Raw genomic sequence first — 22,076 nt, 5'->3', positions numbered from 1 at the left:
CGGAAGATAGACTAGCGTAGAGAACTTAGAATTGATCACCTCAGCACCAACAACAAGAACAATGACACCAGAAACATGGAAAGTCAAGATATAATAACAGGATAACAGCAACAAGTCACAAATACTGATGTCGTTAAATAGGAGAATTGGAAAAGACGATAACTAAAATAACTACGTCGAACATATCAAAACTTAGTCAACGCGTAGAACATACGACACGACATAACTACGGAGTTCCTATGAAAAACACCTTCCACTTGGTTATTACAAAAACATAAATACATGTAAAAATAATAACGGTGGACCCCAGCGATCTTAACCATGATTCAATGGGGTCCTGAAGTTTCTAATTGTTTTCGAGAAGCTTTGTCGAAAGCCTTTTCTTTCACGTAATGTAGAAGTTGGTCATCATATCAGGGCAGGACGAGATTTGGTCAAACAACGCCTATTAGTAATTTTTCAAGAGTTTTCGAAGTCTGTGGTCACTTGTGGATGTGAATTGCCCTGCAGCCAATCGACACTGGGAGTCAACATGGCATTTAGTTTCTTTTGGAATAATCGTCGTAGATATTTTTAAAGTTTCACTAAAGTCTGTTCAGTTGACTTTTATACCCCGTTCCCTTTTATGAAACATGGTGACAGTAACCTTATTCGCAGAATATACTTGGTGGCACTTCATGGGTATCCCATTTTTTTCTCGACTTTCACATAGGGAACCCATGTCTCATCTCCCGTAACAAGGTGATCGAGAAAACGGTCACCTCCAACAGCATGCTTAGATCTAAACTCCATTCTGTGAATCTTAAAGTTGCATGAAATTTAGGAGCACAACGAGCACAAAATCTGCGTTATCCTAATCTGTCACTTAGGAAAAGGTATAAAACAGTTCGTGAAACATAAGGAAAAAAGATTCAGAAATTTCTTAACTCGGAATCGTCGACTCTATCTAATTATTTCGTCCGTTTTGCTGCAGACTATCACCATTAGGTGATTGTCTCTTTGCCTGATCATGGAAATTATTTCGTCTTGTGCCCGTTACTTAACACGCGGTACCTTCGTTAGTTAAATGCAGATTTATCAAGCCGAAATTTTATACGGTAATTATGAAGTAAATCCGTGAAGTTGTCTCGTATTAAATACAACGTGAAGCCTTTTAATGCCAGGAATACTATCTGAAAGGGGACGAGAGACAGAGAGACAGACAGAGACAGAGAGAGAGAGAGAGAGAGTAAAGTTTTCAGTTCGTAGGTGCCATAAGGTGCGTTTATGTCCTGCTTGGAGTGGGGACTTAAAACACAGATAGTGGCAATTCGTATGTCAGCTGTAAAAGATAACGTAGATTCCGAGAGAAGTGGGCTACGTACGAGCTCCAAATTGTATCCATATCCTGCATATCGTTTCCCTATTCGCGCAGAATAATACGCAAAAAAATTGGCAGTCAATATTAAGGATATTGATATAGTTGTATCGGCTGTGACAACGTCGTTTCTCATGATGAAGATCGTTACCGAGTGTTAGTACACTTGATTGCCATCATAAGTCTGCAGCGGAGTGAAAATCTCATTCTGGAAACATCCCCCAGGCTGTGGCTAAGCCATGTCTCCGCAATATCCTTTCTTTCAGGAGTGCTAGTTCTGCTTGGTTCGCAGGAGAGCTTCTGTAAAGTTTGGAAGGTAGGAGACGAGGTACTGGCAGAAGTAAAGCTGTGAGTACCGGGCGTGAGTCGTGCTTCGGTAGCTCAGATGGTAGAGCACTTGCCCGCGAAAGGCAAAGGTCCCGAGTTCGAGTCTCGGTCGGGCACACAGTTTTAATCTGCCAGGAAGTTTCATTCAGTAACATGTCTTTACGTACTGTGGCGTGGATGTTTTTGTTCTACTGATATTTGTTTATTTCTAACTAGTTTTCGGCTTAATGGGCCATCTTCAGGAGAGAACTGACTAGAGTCCTCAGGGAAAATTAGTTCTTAGACAGCCAAACATAAACGAAGATACAACACTTGCACAGAATGCTGTACATCAGACTTCCTTTTTAACTTTGTTAATTACACTTTACGCAGTGGACAATATTAAACGAACTAAATAATTGAACTATACAATAGTATCGTATTACAGGTTATATGACATTGGCTGAGAACTGTCTGGATACTAGTCACTTGTGCAACAACCACGTTTTACACTGTAAATTACAATTTACACAGTGGACAATATTAAACACAATACATGATTAAAATACACAATATTACAGTATTACAAGAATTTTTTTAAAAGAATATATCGCCATTTGACTCTATGTTACTGTATTTTTCTTCTGTACAGATTTCGTCTTTTACGCCATTATCGAGTACGGTACTAAAAGTTCGTAGACCATTAACACGTCATATATGGTAAAGTCAGCCCAAAACAGATAAACAAAACTAGTACACGCCTTTAAGATGTAATTATTAAAATGACGTTGTATGTAGCACTTCTGCATGGGCTTGGTATGTGTGTCCTTTCTTCAGCGCATGTTCGGCAGGGGTGGGGTCTGACTTAAGTAATCTCCATCTGCGTTCGTGTTCAATCAGCATAGTTGCTATAGCCCTGCCTGTTTGACCAACATACATTTTGGATACAGTCACTGCAAATGATTTCAAAAACATTACTGTCACTTAATAAATCTGTTTTTGTCCTTGCTGTTGAATACGATACGAGCTACACTACCTCTTACATAAAAAGAAGTTTTATAACTGCAAATTTGAGAGTTTTGGGTAATTTGTAGTACAGCATTCCTAAGTATGAGATAGAGTATTAGTTAGTTTGAGATATGACTGTTGTTACAGAGTGGGCATACACATAGGGCAACATATTTCTTCTTTGATTCTTGTGTAGAATGTTGTCAGTTAAGTCAGGTGTATAGTCATTGTCAGACGCAATTCTTTTAATCGTATCTAATTCTGTCTGGAAACTGTGTTTTGACATCGATGTGGCTGTGGGACGATGCATCATGGGATGGAAGGCGGCATGTTTGTCTGTTATTTATTGGGTGTTGTGAACATGAGGGTAGTACAATGTTTGTTGTTGAGTTTTATGCAAATTTTTAAATTATGTGTTTTTTAGTGACACATATGTTAAGATCTAAGAAGTTAATGGGTTTTTCACCAACTTCCATGGTGAACTGTATGTTTCGCTGTAGTGAGTTTAGATGTTCTAGGAATGTATTCAATAGTCTTTTGGTACCAGTCCAGACACAGTATATCACCTGCATCTCTATTGGTCATGATGGATGCATACTGTGAAATAACAGCAGATTGCACACTCTCACATCAAGCATACTGCATTGAGTTTCGGCAAACAGACACATAACTTAACAAATTAAACCTATAGAGACTCTGTGACTGTACGATTATTACGCAAAAATATTCCAATTGCTATAATATATGCATAAAGACATGTATTTATTTATTAAAGTAGTAGTGGTTAAATACTTGAACAGTCATTACTCACGATGCAAACATTTATGCTCATTGGTAATTTCACTGTAGTCTGGAATAGCATGGTGAGTGGCGGAACTGTTTCCAATAAGATCCTTCACGTTCCATTACGGTACAGGTGATAAGTCACTGGGAACTGATAACAGGCTGCGATTCACCGGAAGAATATTAAGGAAATTTCATTTGTCCACGGAAGAAGTGACTTACAAAAACTGACAAGATCGGTTCTTTAGTACTGATGACCAGTCTAACACCCTTCACAGGTTGGATTAACAAAAGCGCGAGAGCATTACAGGGACGCCCAACAAACTCCAGTCGCCCTCAAGAGACGCATTGCGCAGCACAGACAGGCTTAAACTGGATTTTTCGAGTAGAGTCCGGCAACATGTTACTACCTCCCTCATACGTCGTTCGAAATGACCACGACGAGGACATCGATGCAATTAGAGCTCATACTGATGTTTAGCGACAGACATTCTTCACACGCACTTCGCGAAAGGAACAGGCCGTGCCGGGGCTACGGCAACATAAATAAGATCGCTTCAGCTGTATGATAAATCTTTATTTCTGAGCCAACTAGTTTCGCGGCTTTAGAGGCACATCTTAAGGGATGCAGATTTATAATTTATTCCACACGATAAGCTATAGACGACCCAACTTTCTTTGTCCCATTGCGATAAAACTATTTAACCGTCAAGAGGTTGGTAGTCCAATTTAAAATCGAGCAGAACATACGGCACATCATCCCTAAACAGGAAATCAAAGGCGTGACATCGCCGTGGCAACATGAGGCCCGTCTAGGCGGTCTCTGCGGACCTGTATCGGGATGATGTTCCCCACATTATGTTCAAAATGTTCAAATGTGTGTGAAATCTTATGGGTCTTAACTGCTAAGGTCATCAGTCCCTAAGCTTACACACTACTTAACCTAAATTATCCTAAGGACAAACACACACATCCATGCCCGAGGGAGGACTCGAACCTCCGCCGGGACCAGCCGCACAGTCCATGGCTGCAGCCCCTTAGACCGCTCGGCTAATCCCCCACATTATGCTCTATTTTAAATTCGACTATTGACTTCTTGACGGTTAAACAGTTTTATCACACTGGAACAAATAAATTTGGGTTATCTATTGCTTATCGTTTGGAATAAATTATAAATCAGTATCCCTGAAGATATGGCTCTAACGCTGCGAAAGTAGTTCGATCAGAAATAAAGATCTGCCATCCAGCTGAAGCGGTCTTATTCATCATGATTCATTTCTACAGTTGTGGATGTCCACAATACAAAATTTGCTGCATGGCGAGATAGGCAGCCGCCAAGGGCGCAGGCAGATTTATAAAAACTGACTGGGAAAAGACGAAAGATGGCTTAAGAAGTAACTGGGAGAGGAACGTTAGTTCTCGTATCCCTCGTCTTCCTATCTCTGCCATCGGGAAGAAGTCTTTTCCCTCCGGCCGGGACTGTAAGCACACTCTGTTGTCACAGTATCATTTCGTAATTGTATAATCATAAAGAATTGTCTGCTACCAAACAGGCGTCACTTAACGTGACAACACTGCGCATGGTTGATACACCTGTCGCCTACACAGTTTTCTCATGTTAAACAATGGAGGAAATGCAGCTTCTTCACTAGTTATTGTAGGCCATCAACGGGTGGTGAGAGGGACTAGAAGCAAATATACTATTTGACAGATGGCTGCCGATTTTTTCCGATTTCTGCCCATCGAAGCCTGCAGTGATTTTAAGCTAGAGGGCTTCAAAGTATTTTATAGAATAGTAATAAAATGGGAAATAAGACTCTCGTGTAGCCCACCATTTATTCTCACGTTAATTCACTGACAGGAACACCTTAAATGAGAGCTCTGTATTTTGTTTTACAAAGCATACAGCAGATTTTGGCGGTACCAGAAATATCGACACAGCTGAGATAGTTAACGAAATGACAGCTTTCAAATTCTAATACGAAGAGCTCTTTAAACACAGGTACAGCTTCCCTTTTCGACATTTCGAAATTTTTATTTAATTTTTTATTTCTTTATTTTTTCGAAGTATGGGTGATTATCCAAACATCTAAATAGCTTTTAGGATATTGATGACAATTCTAGTGACTGCAGCATCTTGTAATTGTAGTTTCACCAAATTAACTAATTAACGTCGGGTACAGATACAGTAGGCAGTCAAATTCAGTTACCTTGCTGAAAGAATACGACATAGCTGCTAAACTGGACTTCAGTGCCATAATCAGTATGTGTATTTTGCTCGAAGCAAGGAAATGGAAAGTTCAATTACATTCAAAATTTAGTTCTTGGAAAGGAATGTATTCTGAACACTTAATTATGGCACTTTTCTATTTCGAATTAATACTTCATGCACATTAATAACTTATGAGGAGCAAGTAAAGTCTGTTATTCATTACACGTCATACCAAAAGACATAGCTGCTACATAAACAATAAGATATGGATTCTGCATTACTATGAATTTTTTTACTAAGTTTAAAGAATTTATAATTTGTTTACCACAATGACACATAATTTCTTGTGTGTAAGATTTTTCACTTATATAGTTCATTTAAGTTATATTTTTCAATCACAATTCATTTTTATTAAACCTACCTTACAAATTACAAAATAGCCTAGATGTATATAGAAAAAAATTGCAGAAAAGTGGTTTATTGGGGAAATGGGTGCGGTGCACGAAGCAGATTTGGCTGTATTACCAAGGGCTTAGTTAGGATCACCTTGGTACGGCTCTGAGAAGGATACTGAAGGATACCGGAAGTACCTTCCGCCACGCACAGTAATATAGCTTGCGGGTATAGCTATATACGTAGAACTGACTTACAATCATCTCCGCGACTGTGGAATAGATTTACAGATTAATATAATAATCGAAACTAGTCATTTTTGTCTCTTTTTGTTGTTTATCTGCAACCACTATGTTCGTAGGTTTTTATGGTCTGTCAGGAGGCAGTTAATAGAACACAACATAACACCACGTCGGCAGTCACACATTCTGCTAACTTCGCAGCACAAAGACATTGAAGTGAGAAGAACAACGCTATAGTTACTTCTGCCCCTAGTATTTTAGTTTGTCCCGAGAATCAAAAGTAACCTTCAGTTTCGAACCAACGGCAAAGCCAAGGAATGAAATCCCTACCAAATTACAGAAAGATAACTTCCTACGAACGGTGTAAGTAAGAGAAATACTTGTCGTTTATCATAAAGATATGACTTCGTTATTTAGATTGTAATAAGTTAACCAAATGAAAGCCACTCCAAAGGCCACTTTGTGTCTAATGTTAGTACCTGAGGCTTATCAAGTTACAATTATATCTTGAGTTTCGTTGTAGCAAGACGGAAAGCAGTTAATGAATCAGTAGAAGTAATCGGCAAATTCAACCAATCGTGCATTCGAGACAAAAGGTAAAACTGCGCAGAGGAAGAGACAGAAGGACTGTTTTGGCAAGTGGTGCAGATAACGTTCCACCAGGAAGTTGCCTGCCACTCGTCGCCACTCGATACCGACACAAGCAATCGTGCTGGGACTTTCGGCCGCCTGGGCGTTGTATCCAATATCCGCACTCCTGTATCCAATATCCGCAGCGCGCTCCCCTGTCACCTGTAACCTCTCTCTACCTCTCTCTCTGAATGGCGATGTTGTCAGGTGCAGCGCCACCATCAAAGCACTCTCAATATTTACCTGTAATTATTTTTCTCATCGAGTTAAAGCTATTTTCGGTCGTATTTAATTACCGCTGTGCCACAGCATTAACGTAAAATGGCAATTGGTCCCATAATGAATATTCAGTAATTTGCGTCATTTACTCGTATGTCTACATCTACATATACATGATTACACCCCATTTCACAATTAAGGGCGTGACAGAGGATCCATCGAACCACATTCAAGCCATTTCTCTACCGTTCCACTCTCTAACAGCGTGCGGGAAAAAACGAACACTTACATCTTTCTGTGCGATGTCTGATTTCTCTCATTTTATGATGATGATCATTCCTCCGTGTGCAGGTGGGCGCCAACAAAATGTTTTCACACTCTGAGGAGAAACTTGGTGATTGAAATTTTATGAGAAGATCCTGCCGCAACGAAAAACGCCTTTGTTTTAATGACTGCCACCCTATTTCTGGCGCTCTCTCCCCTAGTTCGTGATAGTACAAATCGAGCTGCCCTTCTTTTAACTTTTTTCGACGTCCTCCGTCAATCCTATCTGATGCGGATCCAACATCACGCAGCAATATTCCAGAAGTGGACGTACAAGTGTAGAATAGGCGGTCTTAGAATAGGCAGTCTCTTTAGTAGACCTGTTGCACTTTCAGCGGAAATAAATCATAGTCTTTGGTTTGCTTTGCCCATAGCATTTGCTATGTGTTCGTTCCAACTTAAGTTATTCGTATTTGTAATCCCCAAATATTTATTTGAATTTACAGCCTTTAGTTTTGTGTGATTTATCATGTAACCGAAATTTAGCGGTTTCCTTTTGGCACTCATGTGGATGACTTCATACTTTTCGTTATTTAGTGTCCACTGCCACTTTTAGCACCGTACAGATATCGTGTCTAAAGCGTTTTGCGATTTGTTTTGATCATCTGATGACGTTGTAAGAAGGTAAATAACAGCATCATTTGCAAACAATCTGAGAGTGCTACTCAGACTGTCTCCTAAACCGTTTGTATAGATCAGGAACAGTAGAGGGCCTGCAATACTCCCTTGGTGAACGCCATATATTACTTTCGTTTTACTCGATGACCTTCCGTCAGTTATTACAAACTGTGACCTTTCTGACAGGAAATCACGAATCCAGTTACACAACTGAGACAATATTCCATAGGCACGCAGTTTGGTTAGAAGACGCTTGTGAGGAACGGTGTTGAAAGCCTTCTGGAAATCTAAAAATATGGAATCAGTTTGACATCCCCTGTCGATAGCACTTATTACTTCGTGAGTATAAAGATGTAGTTGTGTTTCACAAGAGACACAGCTGTTGGTTGTTTGTCAATAAATCGTTTTCTTCGAGATAACTCATAATGTTCGAACACAGTATGTGTTCCAAAATCGTACTGCAAATCGACGTTAGCGACATGGGTCTGTAATTCAGCGGATTACTCCTGTTTGCTTTCTTGGGTGTTGATGTGACTTGTGCAACTTTCCAGTCTTTAGGTACGGATCTTTCAACAAGCGATCGATTGTATATGATTGCTAAATAAGGAGCTATTGTATCAGCATACGCTGAGAGGAACCTGACTGTCATATAACCGCGAGTGGAGGCCTTGCCTGTATTCAGTGATTTAAGCTGCTCTGCTACACTGAGGCTATCTACTTCTAAGTTACTCGGGTTGGCAGTTATTCTTGGTTCCAATTCTAGAATTAAGAAAACAGAATCCTGGAATAAAGATAAGAGATCAGGGTGCGTATAGAGTCATTTACATAAAGTCTCTATGCCCTAGCTCAGTACGCGAATGGAACAGAACAGAAAATCAAAAATATTGTTACGAAGTACTCCCCGCCATGCACTCTACAGTGACTTGCGGAGTATGTATGTAAATGGCTCAAGGCGTTTGCATGTAAAGTTACATGCGAACTACCAAGTCCCTCGGACACTAATGAACCAAAACATTATGACCACCTGCTTACAAGAGAAACTCCCCATCACACATCTCGTAAGATTTATTGGTAAGGTGGCCCATTGGATAGCCCCTGAAAAACTGAAAACAGATCAAGCATGCAAACAGGAAGAAGGTGTACTGAACCTTGAAAAATGGAGCAACATAGAAACAGTCAACGATCCAAGCTCACGATATGCAACATCGAGCGAATTGCAAGAGTCACAGCGTCGTGGTTGTATAATCACGGTGTTGAATCTCCCACGTGCCCCATCTATTTTTCACAGAATAATGAACTGTCCGTCCGGTCATTGACGTGTCCGTTCGCTGTATTCAAATTCGTGTCTGTGACATGGTGTAACATCCGTTTGCAACAGCGAGATGTAAGGAAGGGACCAATAATGAAAGTTCATTCCGCACAACTACTCTTAACAGCAACCGAAAGGAAGTGACTCTCCAATGGGAACCGCAAACGTTTGATGACAACGCCTTCACCTGAAAATACGTCTGGTGTGTCATACACAACACTGGTGACAGTATGTGTGTCACATGATATGAGTCTCTTATCGAGGCACCTAACTTTTACATCGGGTGAGTGAGTAAGCGAGGTATGCCTGCTTGCCCGATTTAGGTGGTTCGTATGAATCTGAATGAGGAAACCATAATAGCTTGTCACATTAGTTGCAACAAATGAACCCTACAATTTCGCAATCATACAGTTTTCCCTGTGCTCTATCAAATCAAATGTTTTTAGCGTATTTGAAGTTTTCCGTATGTACACCATCAAATCCTACATTTATACAAGCAAATCTGAACATGTCCTGGAATTTCGGAGAGCGAAGTTGATTATGTGTGAGACGTATCCCGTAAATAAGACTGCTCTATGTATCTGTGTAGCTTTACAAAATCGTAGAGTCTTTCCAAAAAGTATTTCAGTTCTCTAAAGCCAAACACATCTAACGGTAGCACAAGAGGTGTACAACCTGGAGGATGTTAAGCACGTCTACTCACACCAAAACTGTGCAATGCATGATCCTTCGGCCCTGTATAGCTGTCAAAGAGTAAGGCAAAATCTTTGTTCGCATAAGGAGCAATCACACGTTCATCACTAGTCTTTTCTCCATTTTGCCTGATCCACTACAATTGACATTGAGGGTTTTCGCAAGTACCCTGTTCATTAGCCGTTGAACTTACGGCCAGATACACCATTTTTTCCTGCAAACATAACTAAATTGTAGCTAAAAGATCCTGCTTTGTTATGGCATATTGTATGGTGTAACTATGGGAAGTGGCATGCAGGTGGTCTACACTACATTTAGTGTTGTCTTCCCTAAGTAACGATAACCTGCAGGTCGGTTTCATTTCATACTTAAAACTAGACTGATCTGGGTTGATGAGATATGTGTCTTCATACTGTTAGAATTTGACGTTAGTTGCTGTAAGTTAACAGTCCACAATTTCTTCCAGTTTATTTTCTTCTCCAGTTCATTTTCATAATTTTTGCTTACATATTTGGTCATCTTTTTTGTATTTCTTTTTGAAAGTGAACAGCCAATGATGTGAAGCCTTAAAGTCCAGAGAGATTCGTTTATCGTAATACAGTCCTCAGATGTGTATGTCTGCGTCATGCATTGCATTTCTGGCTTGAATAAATTTTTGATATACATGGTTTTGTAATTCACTGAATTTCTGTCCTCTGATTCCACCTCGTTCCAAGACTTCTTCACATTATCTAACTATGCTCAGTTCCTTCTTTTCTTTAAACTTATCGAATTTATTTGTATCTTCACTTCATAATCTATGTTTTCGTCTTTTGTTTCGACAGTACTCTGTATTGGAGCATTTTGTTCCTGTAACCAAACCAAACGCAGTCACACTGACGTCGTTGCATCTCCTCTGCGTGTTGTTCTTACGGATCATCAATATTTTCATCATCTAGTACATACAGCCCTGCAACAATCAGCAACTTATCTTCATCACCACACTTACTGTTTATCAATAAATGTAGGAAATAATCATACAAATATTGCACAGCCATCCGATCCCTTAAGGAACTTCTCGATCCCTTAAAGTTCGGAAAATGTTCATGGATCTTGTTCAGCATGTCGCTATCCATATTTGCTGTATTCATATTGGCCACCGAGTAACACTCGTGTATTTAACACGCCCACGTCCAAAGGCACGAACAATCCACTGCCAGCCATGCAGCTTCGATAGCAGGAGTCCTTTCTCCGCCGCGCACTGTAGACAACTGACGTCCGTCGTGTGTTTGTTTCGTTTTGTTTCCATGTTTGTTTGTTATTTGCGTTTCGTCCTCATACCTCAGAGCGGTTATCCCGCATCGCACCTACAGCTTAAAGTGGAATCCGAATAACTAACAGCTTCAGTCCGGAACCGCGCGACTGCTACGGTCGCAGGTTCGAATCCTGCCTCGGGCATGGATGTGTGTCATGTCCTTAGGTTATTTAGGTTTGAGTAGTTCTAAGTTCTAGGGGACTGATGGCCTCAGATGTTGAGTCCGATAGTGCTCAGATCCATGTGAACCATTTTTTTGAATAACTAACAGATTTGTGTCCGAGATCTTGTGTGTTTTCACCTGTGCCCGATACTGGGATCCCGTGACTACAAGGCGATAAGCCTCCGGGCGTACGTATTTCCTATTTGTTCTACACGAGTACCACATGTCATGACTCTTGCATTCCATTTTGGAAGTTTTGACTCATGAATTCCTCTGTTGTATCAGAATCCACACCGGTTAATTTGTTGTTTTAATTTCTGTGAGAGGTCGGTGCGGCATCTCGCCTGCTCTCACTGTACATCACATTTACTTGCAAGGGTAACATATCCTTACCACATTACTACAGGGTGATTTTTTCCACCGTGTACAAACTCTAGAGATTAATGATGAGAGGATACGGAACGAAAAACGGTCTAATGAACTTACGTCCGGAAATGCATGGTCTTCATTATTCAGTGATACATTGTTACAGAGACTGCGGTCTAATACGCGCTGTACCATGCAGCCAGGGTTATAGTATGTGTTGCAATTGGTTTCCATGTGCCTCAACGCATGCGTCTACGCGCGGTAGCATGTTCAGTCTCACACGTTCACATGTGCAACGCTGCATCCGAACAGTGTCAAAGGCAGAAACAACACGCAGCTTCCGTGTCTCCACATCTGGAATGTCCCTAACTTACGGTCATGAGCGCAATTACGCGTGCTAAATATGTTACTCCAGAGATGTGAAGACATTCAACCTCGCAACTATTTGCCCTTGGATAAAGAGACTGAACTAATATTGAAGAGAAGATGCCATGTGATTATACACTACTGGCCATTAAATTGCTACACCAAGAAGAAATGCAGATGATAAACAGCTATTCATTGGACGAATATATTATACTAGAACTGACATGTGATTACATTTTCACTCAATTTGGGTGCATAGATCCCGAGAAATCAGTACTCAGAACAACCACCTCTGGCCGTAATAACGGCCTTGATACGCCTGAGAATTGAGTCAAACAGAGCTCGGATGGCGTGTACAGGTACAGCTGCCCATGCAACTTCAACACGATACCACACTTCATCACGAGTAGTGACTGGCGTATTGTGACGAGCCAGTTGCTCTGTCACCATTGACCAGACGTTTTCAATTGGTGAGAGATCTGGAGAATGTGCTGGCCAGGGCAGCAGTCGAACATTTTCTGTATCCAGAAAGGCCCGTGCAGGACCTGCAACATGCGGTCGCACATTATCCTGCTGAAATGTAGGGTTTCGCAGGGATATAGATACAGGTCGTAACACATCTGAAATGTAACGTTCACTGTTCAAAGTGCCGTCAATGCGAACAAGAGGTGATCGAGACGTGTAACCAGTGGCACCCCATACCATCACGCCGGGTGATACGCCAGTATGGCGATGACGAATACACGCTTTCAATGTGCGTTCACCGCGATGTCGCCAAACGCGGATGCGACCATCATGCTGCTGTAAACAGAACCTGGAGTCATCCGAAAAAATGTTTTGCCATTCGTGGACCCAGGTTCGTCATTGTGTACACCATCGCAAGCGCTCCTGTCTGTGATGCAGCGCTAAGGGTAACCGCAGCCATGGTCTCCGAGCTGATAGTCCATGCTGCTGCAAACGTCGTCGAACTGTTCGTGCAGATGGTTGTTGTCTTGCAAACGTCCCCATCTGTTGACTCAGGGATCGAGACGTGGCTGCACGAACCGTTACAGCCATGCGGATAAGAAGCCTGTCATCTCGACTGCTAGTGGTTCGACGCCATTGGGATCCAGCACGACGTTCCGTATTACCCTCCTGAACCCACCGATTCCAGATTCTGCTAACAGTCATTGGATCCCGACCAAAGCGAGCAGCAATGTCGCGATACGATAAACCGCAATCGCGATAGGCTAGAATCCGACCTTTATCAAAGTCGGAAACGTGATGGTACGCATTTCTCCTCCTTAAACGAGGCATCACAACAATGTTTCATCAGCCAACGCCGGTCAACTGCTGTTTGTGTATGAGAAATCGGTTGGAAACTTTCCTCATGTCAGCACGTTGTAGGTGTCGCCACCGGCGCCAACCTTGTGTGAATGCTCTGAGAAGCTAATCATTTGCATATCACAGCATCTTCTTCCTGTCGGTTAAATTTCGTGTCTGTAGCACGTCATCTTCGTGGTGTAGCAATGTTAATGGTCAGTTGTGTAATTAAAGTCCAGTTACTCACAGAGGTCCGGTGTGGGCTATAATGATTGTATGGCAGCGGAATTTTGTAGATATTCTAAGGCGTTAATGCGAAACCGATTTACACTGGAAAAGTTGTTCTGATTTTGGCCACCAGATCCAAATCTCGCGCTATACACTGTTTGGCCGTCCGGAGTGGCCGTGCGGTTCTAGGCGCTACAGTCTGGAGCCGAGCGACCGCTTCGGTCGCAGGTTCGAATCCTGCCTCGGGCATGGATGTGTGTGATGTCCTTAGGTTAGTTAGGTTTAATTAGTTCTAAGTTCTACGCGACTGACGACCTCAGAAGTTAAGTCGCATAGTGCTCAGAGCCATTACACCGTCATTAGACAACCTACAACGTGAGTGAACAGTATGACTATCAAGAAGAGAGACTGTGCGCTGTTGAGAAACTGTTTTACGCAAACGGCAGCGTTTACACTGCTGTACTGAGAGATTATCGCTGACTAAAATGTCTGAGGAGAGGCCCGGCGTCATTAAATGAATTAAAGAATATGACAATGAAATTCGAAAACAATGGTGAGCTTGGTGAGGCACCTGTGTGAGGAAGGTGTTCTACCACGGTGGAAGTTATTGTCGAGGTTGCTGTTGCTGATACTGACCATCCAGCACGTGCTCCTGGCAGTGATAGTGCTTGTGCAGTTTCACGAGAATTGTCCATTCCATGGTCAACAGTACGGTGGGTTTTGCCGCCTATAATTCACTGGTACCCGTACAAGATGCAGACGTTGCAACAACTGAAAACTGATGATCTGGAGCAGCGGTCTGGATTTGTTCTTCGGATTTCGGCACGGATCGAAGTTGATGATATGTAGCTGGGCAATCTTCAGTGGATTGGTCAGGCTTATTTTACACATTAGGTTACAGAGAACACACAGAACCGCCGAGTCTAAGCCACTGTTAAATTGCGTTTTGTGCACGAAGAGCCATTGCACTCACTGTGTTACAGTACGGTGTGAATTCACAAGCACCTTTATTATTGGTCCGTTCGTCTTTGATGAGAATACGTCCCCGAGAGCTTGTCAAGAGTAACGTGATGTCTGCACTTTATCGAGACCTCCTTGTACAGGTATGTGATTCCTGATTTGAAAGAATGCAACTATGAGGAAGCCACTGTTTTCATGCAACCTGGGGCAACACCACATGTTGCTCTCCCAATGAAAGATTTGTTTAATGCAGTCTTTCAAGAACGTGTTAGCTCTAGAGGCTTTCCAAATGCATGGCCTGCAAGATCACCCGACTTTTAGCTGTGCAGATGAACGCGTTTGCCAGGGATGTGTTCGTTCTCTACCTGAGCTGAAGGCCAGTATACTGGAGTACGTCGCTCAGATTTCAGCGGAACTGCTACGGGTAACTGTTGATCACAGCGTTTTACAGATGGAGCACTCGTGGACGTCTCGGGTGCTCATACTGAGTAAATGGTATAAGCGGTGGTTAATAATAAAGGCATCATGCCTTTCTGACTTTTTCTGCCAATGACCTGGTCTTAATGCATTATACAATGAAGCCTCAAAGAAACTGATTCAGGCATGCTTATTCAAATACAGAGATACGTAAACAGGAAGAATATGGCGTTGCGGTCGGCAATGGGGATTTTCCCGTGCGACCATTTCACGAGCGTACCTTGAATATCATGAATCCGGTAAAACATCAAATCTCCGACATCGCTGCGGCCGAAAAAAGATCCTGAAGTACGTGACCAACGACGACTAAAGAGAATCGTTCAACGTGACAGAAGTAGCTTGCTGCAAATTTAAACGTTGGGCCATCAACAAGTGTCAGCGTGCGAACCATTCAACGTAACATCGTAGATATGGGCTTTCGGAGCCGAAGTCCCACCTGTTTACCCTTGATGACTGTAAGACACAAAGCTTTACGCCTCGCCTGGGCCCGTCAACACCGATACCGGACTTTTTATCACCGGAAATATGTTGCCTGGTCGGACGAGTCTCGATTCAAATTGTGTACGCGTAGCGAGACAACCTCCTTTGCATGTCAGCAGGGGACTGTTCAAGCTTATGGAGGCTCTGTAATGGTGTGGGGCGTGGCAGTTTGAATGACATGGGACTCCAGATACGTCTAGATACGACTCTCACAGGTGACACGTACGTAAGCATCCTGTCTCATCACCTGCGCCCATTCGTGTCCATTGTGCATTCCAATGGACTCACGTCCAGAATTGCTACAGAGTTGCTCCAGGAACTCTCTTCTGAGTTTAAACACTTCCTCTGGTCACCAAACTCCCCAGACATGAACATTACTGAGCATATCTCCGATGCCTTGCAACGAGCTGTACAGAACAGATCTCCACCCCCTCGTACTCTTACGGATTTGTAGACAGCCCTTCAGGATTCATGGTGTCAGTTCCCTCCAGCATTACTTCAGACATTAGCCGAGTCCATGCCACGTCGTGTTGCGGCAATTCTGCGTGCTCGCGAGTATCCTACACGATATTAGGCAGGTGTACCAGTTTCTTTGGCTCTTCAGTGTTTTCGTATATGAAATCATTTCTGTGTGTCTTGCTAATTTGCATCTGGTGGCCAACATTGGATCCTTTTATTTTTTTTCAGCGCAAATAGGTTCCGCGTCACGCATTAGCGTATCTGCCAGGTTTGGGTGCCATACGATAATTAACAGTCCACAGTGGAGCTCTGTGAGTAGCTGCACTTTAATTATAACCACACGGATATGTATTTACTCTATATAAACTCGTACGTCCATTGGTTTTTCTTAATTGCTCTAGGGCGAAACACTAGGGGTTCTACTTCCCGTGTTCTCGACAGACTAGTGAACACTTTTTAATATCCTAGATGATGGGCATTCCCTCTTAGCTGTCTCTCTCTCCGAATCGCAAGCAAATAGAAAAATATCACGACCAGTCGTGTCGCAGATGAATCTCTGCCAGGTCTGCCAGCAGCAGACGGTGCCATTACTTCTGGAAATTGGTCTGCATCATTTCCGGCCCTACTCCATTAGTGAAGCAATCTGCCTCAGCTGCTACTCTTCGATTCGTTTCCTATGACTTGTAGTGCGTTTAAACTTCTCTGGGCGTTGAAGTGCACATTCGCGCTCCTTAACTTATTTTCTGAACACTTATTTCTGTTACATCATATGAGACGGGCAGAGTCCGAATCTATAACCAGATAGCTTGTCTTTTTGGTAGTTTCGAGAAAAAAAGCAGGACAAAGGAGGAGATGTAATTTCAGCATTATTTCCTTTCCCTTTGTCTTCAGCTAAAACAGTTTTGTGCCTTTAACGGTATCAACGGTGGCGAAACTCTGAACTGTGAACTTCCATACTTTTCTCGGTAATAAAGTTTGTTGTTGTAGTGTGCAAGTAATATGTACACGGCTTCTTTCACCCTTTTAAACTATTATCTCTGACTATTACAGTCAACTCCGAGAATTAAATTTCTGTTATAAAACGAGAAGCTATCCACACTCTCGAAAAACTGAAACTATAGTCCAAGTTTGACTCGAAATCTTAAACATAAAACTTCAGTGCATAGGACTGTTGTCATACCTCGGTGACAAATGTTTAGTAAGAAAACTGTGTGACGGACCGATTCGAACAAGGTACCTGTTAAGTCTGGAAGGTAGGAGCCGAGATATTGGCGGAAAGAAGACTGTGAGGTCCGGTCGTGAGTCGTGCTTGGGTAGCTCAGTCAGTAGAACACATGCTTGCGACAGGCAAAGGTCCCAAGTTCGAGTTTCAGCCTTGCACACAGGTTTAATACGACAGGAAGTTTTATTTCAGCGCACACTCCGCAGCAGAGTGAAAACTTCATTCTGATATAATTTTATTTATTTAATCGTAAGGCTAGGGCCCCCAGTCGGGCAGATCGTTCACCGGGTGCCGGTCTTTCAATTTGACTTCACTTCGGCGACCTGCAGTCGATGAGGATGATGATGATGATGATGAGAGCACAACACCCAGTCCCTGAGCGGAGAAAATTCCCCGACCCAGCCGGGAATCGAACCCGGGCCACAGTATTGACAATCCGTCACGCTGACCATTCAGCTACCGGGGGCGGACATTCTGATATAGTAACAAAGTTCGGCAAGATTGTTATTGTATCTGGATTCAGATACCTAGGAGAAATTGCCCAATCCTCAGGTTAAAATCCAGACTTTTATATATACAGATCTACAGCATGCTAGAGGCGAAGTAGAGCCACAACTTTTTCTTCAAAGAAATACATTGTTGGAGTACCGTTGGAAGTTGTATTTGGAAGTTTATTTATTGATGGTGACTAGTTTCGGACTTCAGTCTCAAACCATCCGTCTCCGTAATTGGTTTAATACAGTTATTTATGTATATGTGGAACAACCACAACAAATAATCGAAATAAATAATAATTAATTGAAGCCCTCAGCTGCCGACAGGTGTTGTTGAAAAAATGTGTGCCCCGACCGGGACACGATCCCAGGATTTCCTGTTTACATGGCATATGCTCTATCCATCTGAGCCACCGAGGACACAGATGAATAGCGCGACTGCAGGAACTTATCTCTTGCACACTTCCCGTGAGACCCACATTCCCAACTGTCCACAATCTATATACGTAATGTTCGTAATAGATACTTGCCCATCCACTCATTACTCGCGCACGCTAAGCTGACGATTCCCGTAGGAGTTAGGGCACCTGTGCGAATTTGCACAGACGAAGGTCAATGGCCGGGTAGCCATTTAGCTATATATGAAGACAGTAACTGTTCTCGAAAGAACAGATACCACTGATGACCGTGCAGCTTCTCTAGAATAAATGATAATTAATTGAAACCCTCAGCTGCCGACAGGTGTTGTTGATATACCTCGATGGGGACAGCTGAAAATGTGTGCCCCGACCTGTTTTTTCGAGAACAGTTACTGTAAGGATCACAAAGATAAGGTAAATCACGACATGTACAGAGGCATGTAGAAAGTTTTTTTTTTCCCCTCGGTCTGTTTGCGAGTGGAACAGGAAAGGAAATGTCTATTAGTGGTAAAGGATACCCTCCGACAGGCACCATACGGTGGCTTGCAGCGTATATATTTAACTGTGGATGAACATATTTCTGAAAACTGTATTGTCTAAAGACAAATGTGCTTTAATAACCAGTCTTTTAGCCACAGGGAACACGTTCACAGGAATGCAATTTTTTTTTTAATTTCAAGCATTCTTCTCTTAAATTTTTGTTAGGATATGGGTATTTAGAATCATAAAATATTAGTTTCTACCGATATAATTTGATCATGACAAACGCCTCTCTTATGACCACGCCATTCCTCCGTAAAACAAGATGATGTTGCACTGATGTTTCAAAAACTCGTCGACACGCAATTCTGCTCCAGTCGGGTGCCCACTAACTTAATGCTCTCCTTCGCGTCTTCGCCGGAAAAACGGACAGAGCGCGTAGCGTCTTGGGTGGAACATGGGACTTTTGGATTTCATTTTGGCGACGCTCATACACATGTAACATTAATGGTGCGGCAGTGCTCGCGAACATGTTTAATAACGCACCTTACAACGCGTACAACTAAAAATTTGCAAGAAAATTTCTTCATACCACAGACAGGCTCTAGTCAACTGCAGGTTACGCAGGGACAACTCGCAGTCACACCTGGTGCTCTGCAGAGTAATCAGTGCCCGCTACATTGACAACCTGGATTAACACCGTCGAAAGGCGGAAAGGGACTATAGAACATGCTATTACCACCAACCTCGCGAACTTCGGTGGTGGAGCTGCCCTCAACTTCGCCACACCCTAATAAAACAATATATACATTAGAATGAGATTTTAACTCTGGAGCGGAGTGTGCGCTGATATGAAACTTCCTGGCAGGTTAAAACTGTGTGCCCGACCGAGACTCGAACTCGGGACCTTTGCCTTTCGCGGGAAACTTGCCCAAGTTCGAGTCTCGGTCCGGCACACAGTTTTAATCTGCCAGGAAGTTTAATATATACATTGATAGCTATCTACCTGCCACTGCCACTTCAAGAAAGATGTGCTTTTTTAGTAGGACAGTGCACGTCCATACGGCTGTGCGAAGCGAAGTGCTCCTCATGTGTGGAATGACTGCTCTGGTTAGCGTGCCGAATTGCAACGCAGGCGCAAGATGCTTCGGACGGCCTATCGCAGAATACATTTCGGCACCTTTATGATCGCTTAAATACCTTTGTCGTCGCCAGAGTAGGATGGTCGAGGTTTGCCTTAGTACTGATGCGACTGTTTAAACCACCCTTTACAGTGAAACGTGCGCTTCATTTGGTCTAAATTTGTTATCGTACAGTGTGTGTCAGTTGTCGCTACCGATGTCGTTTTACGTAACCGCTATGTTTTGTCTGGCCTTCAAGCCACGTGTGAGATTTTCATATTCTCTCGCTCACTAAGTGCAAACTACCCTGAAGCGCCAAAGAAACTGATATAGGCATGCGTATTCAAATACAGAGATATGTAAGTAGACAGAATACAGCGCTGCGGTCGGCAACGCCTATATAAGACAACAATTGTTTAGCGTAGTTGTTCGATCGGTTACTGCTGCTACAGTGGCAAGTTGTGAAGATTTAAGTGAGTTTGAACGTGGTGTTGTAGTCGGCGCACGGGTGACGGGACACAGCATCTCCGACGTAGCGATGAAGTGGGGATTTTCCCGTACGACCATTTCACGAGTGTACCGTGAATATCAGGAACCCGGTAAAACATCAAATCTCCGACATCGCTGCGGCCGGAAAAAGATCCTGCGAGAACGGGACCAGCGACGACTGAAGAGAATCGTTCAATGTGGTGCAACCCTTCCGCAAACTGCAGCAGATTTCAATGTTGGGAGATTAACAACTAGAACTTAGGACTACTTAAACCTAACTAACCTAAAGACATCACACACATCCATGCCAGAGGTAGGATTCGAAGCTGCGACCGTAGCGGTCGCGCGGTTCCAGACTGTAGCGCCTAGAACCGCTCGGCCACCCAGGCCGGCGTAAACGGACAGTCAGTAAGTACTTCACACAGTAGGTATTTGCATTACAAATTATAGAAAATGGTGATTGGTTTTCTCTTTTACATTCATTCTTATCAGAGTCGTACCAATTAATTTTCATAGAAGGGGAAATTATAGGTAGAAGGGGATAATTATATGTTTCATGAGTACTCCTGCATTTAAAAATGAAGAAAGAAGCCTTGATTTAAAAGAATGGTCGTATGTCATGCCGGTGGGCCCGGATACGTCCGCAGGAGATAGGCCCCAGATGCCGCGGTAATGAGGCGCTAGACGGAACAGCTGCCAGTCGGCGGCCAGTTGGGGTTTGGCAGCTCTCCCAGCCTGGCTTGACGTCCGCATTGGCGGATTGGCTCGTGCCTCGCACCCTGCAGCTCATCCTTACTCGGCGGCACGTGACGTCCGCATTGGCGGATCGGCTCGTGCCTCGCAGCTCATCCTCACTCGGCGTCAGCCAGCGTCTTGAAGAGGCGAGACCCCACAGTGCGGCGTGCGCAGGGAACTCTGACAGCCACGAGGAGCGAAGCGTACAGACCGCCCACTGCTCGTCTGAGACTCTGATACTCGCACGCCTGCGAAAGAAACAAAAAGGTAAGGCGGAGAGGACGATTGGGGCTTAATGTCCTGCAGATGACAAGGTCATTAGACATGGAGCCCATGCTCGAAGCGCACATGATAGGTAGAAGGAAATCCGCCGTGTCGTCCAAATGAGCATTCTTCTCAAACGATTTTGGGAAGCCACCAAAAATGTCTCTGAGCACTATGGGACTTAACATCTGAGGTCATCAGTTCCCTAGAACTTTGAACTACTTAAACCTAACTAACCTAATGACATCACACATATCCATGCCCGTGGCAGGATTCGAACCTGCGACCGTAGCGGTCGCGCGGTTCCAGACTGAAGCGCCTAGAACCGCTCGGTCACACTGGCCGGCCGGGAAACCACAAAAACCGAAATCTGTATGACGGTTTGGGGATATGAACTCCCTCCTCCAGAATGAGAATCCGATTCTTGTGGTAATGTCCCGCGCTAGCTGTGTGAACCACCTTGTTCCTCTGACTACAGACTCTAGAGACTGCACTGGACATCCCTGACTGCAACTTTATTCCATTACTGACTTGTAAGCACGAGATATAATAACCCTATAGTCCGCGCCTCTTCGTAAGGCAGACTACTTTTTACCTGCTTTATCTGAACCAACGTCCGTCAAAGAGTCTCCTTCATCGACATCTACACTCATCAAGCCACCT

The sequence above is a fragment of the Schistocerca cancellata genome, chromosome 5 (assembly GCF_023864275.1).
Source record: "Schistocerca cancellata isolate TAMUIC-IGC-003103 chromosome 5, iqSchCanc2.1, whole genome shotgun sequence".
NCBI lineage: Eukaryota > Metazoa > Arthropoda > Insecta > Orthoptera > Acrididae > Schistocerca > Schistocerca cancellata.
The sequence above is the reverse complement of the archived record's forward strand: the minus strand, read 5'-3'. Positions refer to the sequence as shown.